We start from the raw sequence: 12,098 nt of genomic DNA, 5'->3' as shown, positions 1-12,098 counted from the left end.
AAGTTCCTTCAAAACACATTTTGGTGAAAGTTTTCATCATAAACAGGAGCTGGATCTTGTAAAAAACTTTCTCTGCATCTATTGAGATGATCATATGGTTTTTATATTTACTTTTGTTGATATGGTGGATTATATTGATTGATTTCCAAATGTTAAACCATCCTTGCATCCCTGGAATGAATCCCACTTGGTCATGGTGTATGATCTTTTTGATGACTTGTTTGATTCTATTTGCTAATATTTTGTTGAGGATCTTCACGTCCATATACATTAGAGATATTGGCCTATAGTTTTCTTTGTTGGTGGTGTCTTTGTTTTTGGTATTAGGGAGATATGTGCCTCATAGAAGCTGTTTGGGATAGTTCCTGTTTTTCTCAATTTCCTGGGAAAACTTGAGGAGAACTGGCAAAAGGTATTCTTTAAATTTTTGGAAGAATTCACTAGTGAATCCGTCTGGGCCTGGACTTTTGTTTTTGGGAAGACTTCTGATTACCCGAAGACCTCCAGAACCAACCACCACCATGCTGAGACCACTCTCCGCATACATGAAGGTACCGGCAGGGAAACAAAGGCACGCGGGTCCTGGGGCTGAGATCTCCAAGCCTACTCGGATCGAGGCTGAGCATCCTCCACCCAGATCCTCCAAATTCCAGGAGGTGGGGGGTCACACCCACCAACTGGCCCCCTGGCACTGTGTAATCCAATCAACGGGCCAATACTCAGAGACTATAAAACCCAGCTCCCGGAAGCGCGTGGCCACATTTGCAGCCACGCAACATCTTATCATCTCATTCCTACTTTGGACAAACTGGCAAGCTACCGAATGTAACTTGCCCACACGGCAGAGTCTGGCAAACTCTCCGTGGCGTACCCAATATGCCAAATACCAGTAACAACGAAGGGTCTCATTCTCCTAACTCTGAAAGAGCCTTGAATATGGCACTTTAAAAAAAAAAATCTCAGGGGTAAGACGAAGGAGACGTTACTGGGGCCTGCTCGAGGCAATCGACGAATAACAGGATGGTCGTTATCGTCATGATCTGACTACCCACTTCAATTTCGTTGATTTAAATAGGTCTATTCAGGCATCCCAAGTCTTCTTGGTTCAGTCTTGGGAGATTATAGAAATCCAGTAATTTATCCATTTCTTCTAGGGGCTCTTGTTTCGTGGCACACAGACTCTCAAAGTAGTCTCTGATGATCTTTTGAATTTCATCAGTTTCTGTTGTGATGTCCTCTTTTTCATTTCTGGTTCAGTTTATTAGGGTTCTTTCTCTCTCTCTCTTTCTCTCTCTCTCTTTGTAAGTCTTGCTTGTGTTTTATCAATCTTGTTTATTTTCTCAAAGAACCAGCTTTTGTTTTAATTGACCTTTTGGATAGCTTTTGGGTTTCCATGTCATTAATTTCTGCTCTAAGTTTTATTATTTCTTTCCTTCGACCAAGTTTCAGTTCCTTTTGTTGGTATTTTCTAAGATATTGAGCTGTGAGGTCAGGTTATCTATGTAGGCCCTTTCTTTCTTCCTTAGGAATATTTGCAATGCTATAAATTTTCCTCTTAGCACAGCCTTAGCTGCGTCTCATAGGTTCTGGTAGCTCGTGTCTTCATTCTCATTTGTTTCCAGGTATCTTTTAATTTTGTTGTTGACTTCCTTCCTGACCCACTCACTGTTCAACATTGAGTTGTTTAATTTCCAAGTGTTTGATTTGTTTCTCAGTGTCTTTGTGTGATTCGCTTCTATCTTCAGCACATCGTGGTCTGAAAAGATTGTTGATACAATTTTTATCTTCCTGATTCTGTTGAGGTATGTTTTATGGCCTAGAACATGGTCTATTTTGGAAAATGTTCCATGTGCACTGGAGAAGAATGTGTATTCTTTCTTTTTTGGGGTGTGAAGCCCTGTATAGGGCTACTAGCCCTCTTTCTTTTATTTCTTCCTTCAAAGCCAATGTTTCCTTGCTGAGTTTTGTGCTTGTTGATCTATCCAGAAGTGATAAATGTGATGTTGAAGTCTCCAACTACTATTGTTTTGCTAGCAATGTCCTCCTTAAAAACGGTTAGCAGTTAGCAGTTGTTTTAAGTATTTAGCTGGTCCTTCATTAGGTGCTTATACATTTAAGAATGTGATTTCTTCCTGTTGTACGTATTCCTTGATAAATAGAAAATGGCCTTCGCTGTCCCTTCTAATCTTTTTCAACCTGAAATTTATGTTGTTGGGCATAAGTATGGCCACCCCAGGTTTTATGGGAGAGCTGTTTGCTTACAGGATTGCTTTCCATCCTCTAACATTGAGTCTGTGTTTGCTCTGACTGTTGAAATGAGTTTCTTGTGGACAGCAGAATGTTGGTTTTAGTTTCTGGATCCATTTTGCCACTCTGTGTGTCTTGATTGGTGCATTTAGACCATTTACATTGAGAGAGATGATTGTCATGGGGTTTTGTTCTATTTTTCTGTAGGGATTGGTGTTTATTGGTGTTTATAAGTATTTTCCCTCTTATCTTAAGGAGCCACTTTAATCCTTCTTTTAGATTTGGTTTTGAGTCTCTGATGTTCTTGAGCTGTTGTTTATCCACAAAATGGTGGACCGTTCCATCAACTTTGAGTGAGAGTTTAACTGGATATTCTTGGTGAGGTGTTCATTTCATTGAGTTTTTTCAGTATATTCCACCATTGTCTTCTGGCTTGGAGGGTTTCCTCTGATAGGTCTGCTGTAAATCTAAAGGGTTCTCCTTTGTATGGGATTTCCTTCTTTGACGTTGCTGCTTGCAGTATTGTGTCTCTATCCACGGCATCCATCATTCTGACTATAATATGCCTTGGAGTGCTTTTATTAGGGTCTCTTATAGCTGGCACCCTTCTGGCTCTTTGGATCTGGATATCTGCATTCTTTAGCTCTGGAAACTTTTCAGCAATGATTTCTTTGACTGTGGCTTTCTCATTGGGGTTGCCCCCCTGTCTTTCTGGTACTCCAATGATTCTAATGTTGTTCCTCTTGGCGTCATTCCCTAGGTCTCTGATTGTCCTTAGAGCCATTTTGAGGTCTTTTCCCATTGTTTGTTGCTCCCTATGTGATTTCTGTTGCTCATCTTCAAGCTCACTGATCCCGTCTTCAGCTGTATTCATCCTACTGCTGAGGGCACCCACTGAGTTTTTAATTTCACCTACCAAATCCTTTATTTGTGACACATCTTTTTGTAGCTTTTTTAAAATTTCTGCTCTTATTTCTTTCTGTATTTTCTCAACTACCAGTTCACTGTTTCTTTCATTTCTTCCTTTAATTTTCTGGATATCTCCTCCATTGATTCTTTGAGTAGTTCCTTGAACATCCTCAGCATTTCATCTCCGAATTCTTTAATGGAGAGAACATATTTGTGGGTAACCCCTGTTGAGGATTTGGGACTCTTTTCTTCATCCTCTCCTTGTAGTGGAGATTTGTGCTGTTTTTTTCATGCTGTTGTGGTTGTCTAGAGGTAAAACCTTGGAATTCACTAGCACTGTTCCTTCTTATTGTGGGAAAGCATTTTGAATAAGGTCGGTTGATAGTGGTCACCCTTTTCCCTTTCTAGAATTTGTCCTTCCTCTCAGGCATTATTCTGTGGCTTATGACGGGCATCTAGTGAAGCGTTGGAGGAGGTGCTCTTTTATATTGGGCTTTTACCGCTTCTTTCCTACTGGTCTTTTGTTAGAATTGGAGTAGGCCAGTGGATTATTGTTATATTGTAGTTGAGGAGGCCAGGATTTTTTCCACAGAATTAGGTGATAAAGGCTGGAATATGAGTCGAGAGTACTGGGAGTGGGAAATATAATTGCGGCCGCCTCAGAGAAGGCCAAGCCCACTCTTTTGGAGACCACACCCCCTACGTGGTGGCCATGCCCCCAGCTGGTCCTGGTCCCAGGGACTCACTGACCTAGGAACCTACTAAGGAGGGCGGTGCCCTGAAGAGGTGGGTAAGAGGTCCTGCAGAACTCGGGCAGGTTGTTTCCCAAAGTCTCCTCTGGCTGCCCGAAGGTGGGGGCCTGGTGTGGAAAAAGGGGCATTCATGCGGGACATGGTAAAGGGACACACTCCCTGGCTCCCTGATGAACCTGCAGAGTAGGGTGGCGCCCTGAAGAGGTGGGCGGGCAGTCTGGCGGAACTAGGGCAGGTGTTCCCCAAAGTCTCCTCTGGCTGCCCAGCGGTGGGGCCCCAGTGCGGGGAAAGGGGCAAGGGGCACTCACGTAGGGTTAGGGAAAGGGATGCACTCCCTGGCTTTCTGGCTCCCCAATGAACCTTAGAAAAGTTTTTACAGAAAAGTTTTTAGAAAAGTTAGAAATGTGCTTGTCTCTTTATTAAGCTTGTCAGTTTTATTATAATAATAGAAAATTTTGATAATTTCTGCTTCTTGAAAATAGTTTTACAATTTTTTAAATTTTTATAAAGTTTCAGCTGCTGATTTATTACATTCAACATTCCAACACAAATCCACCATCATCACACCTTCTCACCACCATTATTTCCAATTTTCCCAACCACCACCCAAGCGTGCTCCAATAATTTATTTTATAATGCTTGTTATGAATAATTCTCTAAAAATGACCAAAAACGATTTCCTTAGAAGAAAGTGTTTGAAGACTATTGTATTTCACCTTGGAGCTATTAAGTCCTTGAATAAGTTATTACTGACATGTTACAGGTTAAGCCTTGTGTGCTAATCTTTTCTTAATGGAGATTGGGTGCCTTCTGTTTTACATCCATCCAATGTGGTGTGCTATTCTTGGTGTATCAGTGGTGTAGAGTTTGAGATGTCTCAGGAACTCTAAAATTTTTAAATTCCAAAATTTTGAATGGTGTCATGTATCTGGATGGTGGCTTTGGGGTCCTGAAACATCTCTGCTGCTTGTTCATCCCTTTCAAGATTTATTTATGAGTCTCTGATCATGGACAGTTAATGAGCTTATATGGCGCCAGAAGCGTAAGCATGACTGCCAGGTTCTAGGAAGAATAGGGACATGGGGGAGGTTACACATTTCTGACTCTGTGAGATGCTGGAGATTTTGGTCAGAAAACCCATTTACCTGAGTTTTTCAATAGATTTACTTCTGGATGAAGCTTGTTCTGAACTTGTAGAGTCTGACCATGAGCATGATTCCAATTAAAGTTGATGATTCTGTTTTAACCTATTAGTCACTTGATCACTTGATATCCCATTACTCATCTATTTGCTTGAGCGGGTGCCAGTAATGTCTCCATTCATCCCTGTTGCGTGTTAGCGTAGCCCAATGGCATCTGCTTGTTCTAGGAACACGAAGAGCCTCAAATCGATTGTTCAGGGTCTTGATGAAGAAGCCTGGTGGTCGTCTCTAAATCTCATTACGTGTCCAGCCCATCTGATTTTCAATGCCTTGGCAAACGAGCAGCGTCCTTGATTCTTTTTTTTTTTTTTTTTTTTTTTTTTTAGTGAAACACCATGAGGTACAGTTGTAGATTTACAAATTTTTGTGCTTGGGTTTCGGTTATACAATGATCAAATACCCATCCCTCCACCAGTGCCCATTTTCCACCCCCATGGATAACATCCCTCGTCCCCCCCCCCCCCCGCATCCTTGATTCTTGAACATTAACAGAGGTCAGAACTCTGGATTCTTTCTCTCATTTGAATGAGGCATGATACTCCAAGCATAGCTCTTTCGATTTCTCTTTGAGAGACCCGAATAGTGTTCACATCCTGTTTTTGTAGGACCCAGGTCTCTGAGGCGTATGTTAATGCAGGAAGAACAATGGAATCAAAGAGATGTGCTCCGAGCTGGAGGTTCTTTGTCCTCTTAGTTATTTCTTTAATGCTCTTGAAGGCATTCCAAGCCACTCTCTTCCTCCTGCACAAGACTGTTTCTCATGAACATTGTCTTTATGAGATTCAGCTGTAATCCAACCTTTCCACACTCACAGTCGAAGTCAGTCACCATTTGTGCCACTTGTCTGATGTTTGGTGTTATTAGAATGATGTAATCAGCAAAGCATTGTTGGTGTAGTTGCCGACCATCTATCTTCGCTCCCATTCCTTCTCATTCCAGTCTTTGCATGATGTTCTCGAGAGTGACACTGAAGAGTTTCAGTGAAATAGTATCACCTTGCCGAACCCCTTTCTTGACATGTATGATCACTTGTTTGTAGAATGGTGAAATCCTGGTAGTGAATCTGTAATACAGCTCACAGAGGATCCTGATGTATTGAGTTTGAACGCCCTGATTGGCTAGGGCTTCGATGACCACTTCCATCTCAACAGAATCAAAGGTCTTCTTTAAATCAATGAACGTTAGACAGAGCAGCATCTTGAACTCCCAAGAAACCTCAATGAGCTTGGTTATCGTGTGGATATGGTCGATGGTGCCGAATCCTTTTCGGAACCTGGCTTGCTCGCATGATCCTTTATCTAGTGTTCTGCCAATCCTATTCAGGATACTGGAGGGAACAGCTTGTAGATGACAGACAATAGGCAGATTGGGCAATAATTGCCAATGTTGTGGATGTCTCCCTTCTTGTACAGTGTTACAGTCCTGCTGATTTTCCACTGAGATGGAACCTAGCATTCAGACAGGTAGCATGTGAAGAGCCAAGCCAGTGTATTGATGAGTACTGATAGCAGGTTCTTTAAGTGTTCATGTCTCCCCTTGTCTGGGCCATGTGTTCTTTGTTTCTTTACCGACGAGATGGCGTGTCAGATTTCGGAAGGCAGAATGCTGAGAATGACATATCTATCCTGCGGTATTTGGTATGTGGGCAGCTGAATTTGGGTATCAAAGAGATCTGAGTAGAAGTCATGAATAATCTTCTCCATTGCCCTTCTGGAAGATGTGATAGATCCATCAGGACGTCGGAGGGCAGTCATTTGGTCTTGTATTTTGTGAAGGACAGGCGAGTGTTATGAATGCTTTTCCCAGCTTCTGCCACATCTACCAGCACTGCTGCTCTTCTCTCTTTGAGTTCTTTCTTGATTGCTTCTCTGACCTGCTTTGCAAGCTCAGACATTCGCTTGTGGTTGCCTGAGGCATGCGCCAAGCCACGTTGGTGAATAAGCTCAAGAGTTTTCAAATACAGGCCTTTTTGTGGTTATCTCTCTCTTGGCATTCCTTGCACAATCATGGAGGTGATGAACCAGTCAATTATATTCCTTGTCAATGTTGTCAATGATGGCATCTTCCCATGTTGCCGCAATAGAGCCAAAGAGCTCCCAGTTGGTGGTCGTTCTGGGAGTTCTCTTCTTATTACCTACTAGTAATCCTGTTTATAACTGCAATTCTATATTCATCACAGGATTAATTTCTGCATGATACAGTAGAATAGAGCATAGCATGATTAATTTGTTAAACCTATCAACTGTATCTACAATGTTGAATGTTGAAGAGAAAATTTATCAGGTTATTAAACAGACTCTTGAATGATATGGTTTTCTAGAATTAAACTTATAAGTCTTGGTGACTGTTATTTCAATGATAATTCATTTAACAGTAAAAACTCTAGGTTTGTTTTGTGAAAATCAAAATTACAATGTTGGTGCCAAAGAGATAGCACAGAGACTGGTATTTGCTCCACTCTTGGTGGGCTCAGATGTGGTCACTGACACTACAGATGCTCCCCCTAGTCTGTTTGGAATCTTATCTGAGCCCAGAGCCAGACTTCAGCCCTGAGTATCTCCAGGTGTAGCCCCCAAATAAACATGAGAGGTACTATTGAAAGGTGAAACTTTTAATCTAAAGACACTCCTTGATGCTATGCACATAGGTAAGTTTGTAGTTTTCTTTTTTCCAATGACAATTTTAATAGGTACATAAATGGTGACTATTTCTTTATATTTAGTAATTATAATTTGTTGAACTGTTTTTATTTTCTGTTTCTTACTTTTTATCACTTTTCTATGAATAGGCTTATGTTTAATATAATATACATTGCACATTTTAATCACATTTAAATATATTTGATAACAAAAATTTAGAGCTTTATGTTCATTTGATATCTTCAATTTTTCTTAAAAGTACAATTTAGGCTAAACTATATATTTTAGAATAAAAAGTTTATGATTTCATTTGTTACTCTTTATGTAGACATATTTCTTACGGTGGTGCCAAACTTCTTGTTTGGTACTTATTTTACTCCATGGTGCTCACCACCAGGGCCCCATGGTGGCTCCAGCATCTTCCCAAAGTCCCTTTCTCTCACACTCCTAGCATGCTAATGATTAGATATCTGTAGATAAACTTTTTATGGAATATCTTTCAAAAGAATGAAGCGATAAAGGATAAAAAGAACAGCTATAGCCTCAAATCTTTAAGAAGGAGAGAGAAATCTTTTTCACAAAAAGACACTGGTTAATCATTAATGATAGATTAATGTTAAACAATAAATTGAAAGAGTTCATACTCCGTCAAGATAAAAAACACTTAAAATTATTCCTGTTGATTTTTTCACTTATACTTGGACCTACACCACTTGTGAAAGATGTGTTCTTGGTTAAGCAAGAAAGATTGAGATTGCAGCCTAGAACCAACCAGTCTAGCATCTTCACCTCATGATTTCATGTTTGCTTTTTTCTCTTCCCACTAGAGGGCAGGGCCTTCTCAGTTTTGTGACCCTCTATATTCTCATAGCAGCTAGTAGGTGTTATGTTATGTTTTGTTATGTTATGTTATGTTATGTTATGTTTTATGGTATGTTATGTTATGAATATGTTGTTATGTTATGTTGTTATGTTATGTTATGTTATGATTCTTTTAGCAACGAGATTAATTGTAGATTTATGTAGTCCAACTCATGAATCCTACACAAAACTTGCATGTTTTAACTCCGCCCATGAGGCCATAGGCCGGTGCTGCTTCACTAAGAGCACCACAAACTTCCTGTTTTGCCCATTAGCTGGTGCTTTGGACAGGTACAGTTATCAGGTTGCTGTATACTGTGAAGCATCAGACTTGGTCTAGAAAAAGCAGGACACCGGTGCAAGCATCTCTATCCCCATTCCGTGCTGAATGTCCACACTGACGTGGACAGCAGCTGTCTCAAATCTCTGGCCCTCACGCTCAGAAATGGGCAGTGAAGCTGCCCAAGGCCATACAAGGTCTCACTGCAGGACGTGTTTGCCCACCTACCCTGCTAAAACAGCTAATGACTGTCAACCACTGTTTTCACCCAGATTCCTTATGGCATTTCTACATAATATATTCTCTTATAAAAGTGTAACTGCACAAATAGTTAAGCGATGTGTATGATTGTCAGGTCTGGAGCAATAATACTACAGGTAAGGTGTTTGTCTTCCATGCTGCCAATCTGGGTTCAATCCCTGGCATTCTATATAGTCCCTGACAACTTCCAGGAGTGATGCCTGAGCATGTTCAGGGGTAACCCCTGAACACTGTTAGGGGTTACAAAACAAAAGTAATACAAAAGAAAAATATATGCTTATTTTCTAATTTTGATCTTCCTCTTATGAATAGTTAAGTAATTTCTTATTTACTTATTGTCAATAAATATATTATCATATTATGATGCTGACAATTTATTTATATTATCCTTATATTAACAATTATTCCATATTCTTAATATGTGAAGCATTAAAATAATTGCTAAAATGGGCAAACCTAAACACTCTTATTATGTATAGACACACTAAAATCATATAATACACTGTACCCTCTCAGGAAAAAACATAACACTCATTTGTATATGTAATGAGTATCATTTCATATAGAGTTGGGCTTCTATTTTAGTGGATTTGCTTATCAATCCAGAAGAAATTAGAGATGTTACTTTTACATGCATGAAGCATTAAATATATGATAAATATATGATAAATAATGCCCAAAAAGACAATATTGGAAAAATAAAAATTCTCTAACATTATTTAGTTGCCACATCAAGGGTCACACCCTGCTTTATTAATTCAAATGAATATTCTCCAAAAGATCAAGCTAAGATAAATTTTTTTTTGCTTTTTGGTTCACACCTGGAAATGCATAGGGGCTACTCCTGGCTTTGCACAGGAATTACTCCTGGCGGTGCTCCGGGGACCATATGGGATTCTGGGAATTGAATCCGGGTGGGCTGCGTGCAAGGCAAAAGCCCTACCCAATGTGCTTCCGCTCCAGTCCCCAAGCTAAGAAGATAACATTGAAAAGTTGTTTTTTTAAAATTTTTTAACAAGTATCCATTGTTTGATTGTGCAGTGTGATTGCTTATGAGGCCTTTCCATCAGAACGCCAGAGGAAGTCACACAGAGGCTGAAAGAGGGGGTTTTGTGCAAAGATATGAAGGAAGATCATGGAAGACCACGGCCCCAAAATAAAGTGATGTGCTACAGACACAACAGGGAACCAGTGACCAGAAGCTTCTCAGCAAGCACAGGCATCACACAGAAGCGACCAGGTCCTAGAGTTCTGCAGATCGTGCAGACCTGGAGAGTCCTTCGCACAGGGGAGAGATGTTCTGCTTTTGTGTAGGAATAATCTAAGGCCGGTGAGCCAAAGAAAGAACTGTTAGAAGGTGTCGTTACAGTGTGGACAATAGTCTTCCCCCCACAATTGTTTAGCAAGGTACACAAATTTTGTTTTAAAATAGAAAACACTGGGTCTGGAAACATTATTAAGAACTTCGGGCACTTGGCTTGCCACACTTAGTCCCCAGTGTAGCCATGGAAGTCCCGGCACCACCCAGGTGACCTGGGGGATTACTAACACCTTAGGGCGAGTGGCACCATATGGTCAGACTCACATGGAACCGCCGGCTGAGAATCCCTGGGAGGAGCCGGTTCCTGACCATGGTTCTGGAAGTTGTAAAAAAGATAAAGAAAAAGAAGTCCAAGTCCAAAAGTCTGGGGATTTTCTTTATGTCTTCCAGGTCTTTTATAGTTTTGCATTATACATTCAAGGCTGTGATAAATTTAGAATCTTGTATCGTAAAATATATAAAAACACTGTCTAGGCACTATTTTTTGTTTTTTTTTTTTTTTTCACTGGAATTTGGAGGATCTGGGTGGAAGATGCTCGACTTCAATTCGAGTAGGCTTGGAGGTCTCGGCCCCGGAACCCGCGTGGCTTTGTCCCTCTGCCAGTACCTTCATGTGTGTGGAGAGTGGTCTCAGCATGGTGGTGGCTGGTCCTGGAGGTCTTCGGCTGCTGGAGCCCCGGTCAGGGCGGGGAGGAAAGCTCGACCCGCTCCCCTCCAAGGGGTCCCGGCGAGGGACACCCAGGCGCGGGGGCAAAAGACTGCACTGTTCTCGTCCGGAATCTGGATTTTATAGTCTCTGAGTCTTGGCCGCTGATGGGATTACACGGCGCCAGGGGGCCAGGTGGTGGGTGTGACCCCCGCCTACTGGAATTTGGAGGATCTGGGTGGAAGATGCTCGACTCCAATTCGAGTAGGCTTGGAGGTCTCGGCCCCGGAACCCGTGTGGCTTTGTCCCTCTGCCAGTACCTTCATGTGTGCGGAGAGTGGTCTCAGCATGGTGGTGGCTGGTCCTGGAGGTCTTCGGCTGCCGGAGCCCCGGTCAGGGCGGGGAGGAAAGCTCGACCCGCTCCCCTCCAAGGGGTCCCAGCGAGGGACACCCAGGCGCGGGGGCAAAATGGGCCCCCCTGCGGCCAGGGGCCAGGGGCCAGGGGGCCAGGTGGTGGGTGTGACCCCCGCCTACTGACCGGGGCTCCGGCAGCCGAAGACCTCCAGGACCAGCCACCACCATGCTGAGACCACTCTCCACACACATGAAGGTACTGGCAGAGGGACAAAGCCACACGGGTTCCGGGGCCGAGACCTCCAAGCCTACTCGAATTGGAGTCGAGCATCTTCCACCCAGATCCTCCAAATTCCAGTAGGCGGGGGTCACACCCACCACCTGGCCCCCTGGCGCCGTGTAATCCCATCAGCGGCCAAGACTCAGAGACTATAAAATCCAGATTCCGGACGAGAACAGTGCAGTCTTTTGCCCCCGCGCCTGGGTGTCCCTCGCCGGGACCCCTTGGAGGGGAGCGGGTCGAGCTTTCCTCCCCGCCCTGACCGGGGCTCCGGCAGCTGAAGACCTCCAGGACCAGCCACCACCATGCTGAGACCACTCTCTGCACACATGAAGGTACTGGCAGA

This window comes from Sorex fumeus, unplaced genomic scaffold (assembly GCF_029834395.1).
Source record: "Sorex fumeus unplaced genomic scaffold, SorFum_2.1 ptg000136l, whole genome shotgun sequence".
In the NCBI taxonomy this organism is placed as follows: Eukaryota; Metazoa; Chordata; class Mammalia; order Eulipotyphla; family Soricidae; genus Sorex; species Sorex fumeus.
The sequence above is the reverse complement of the archived record's forward strand: the minus strand, read 5'-3'. Positions refer to the sequence as shown.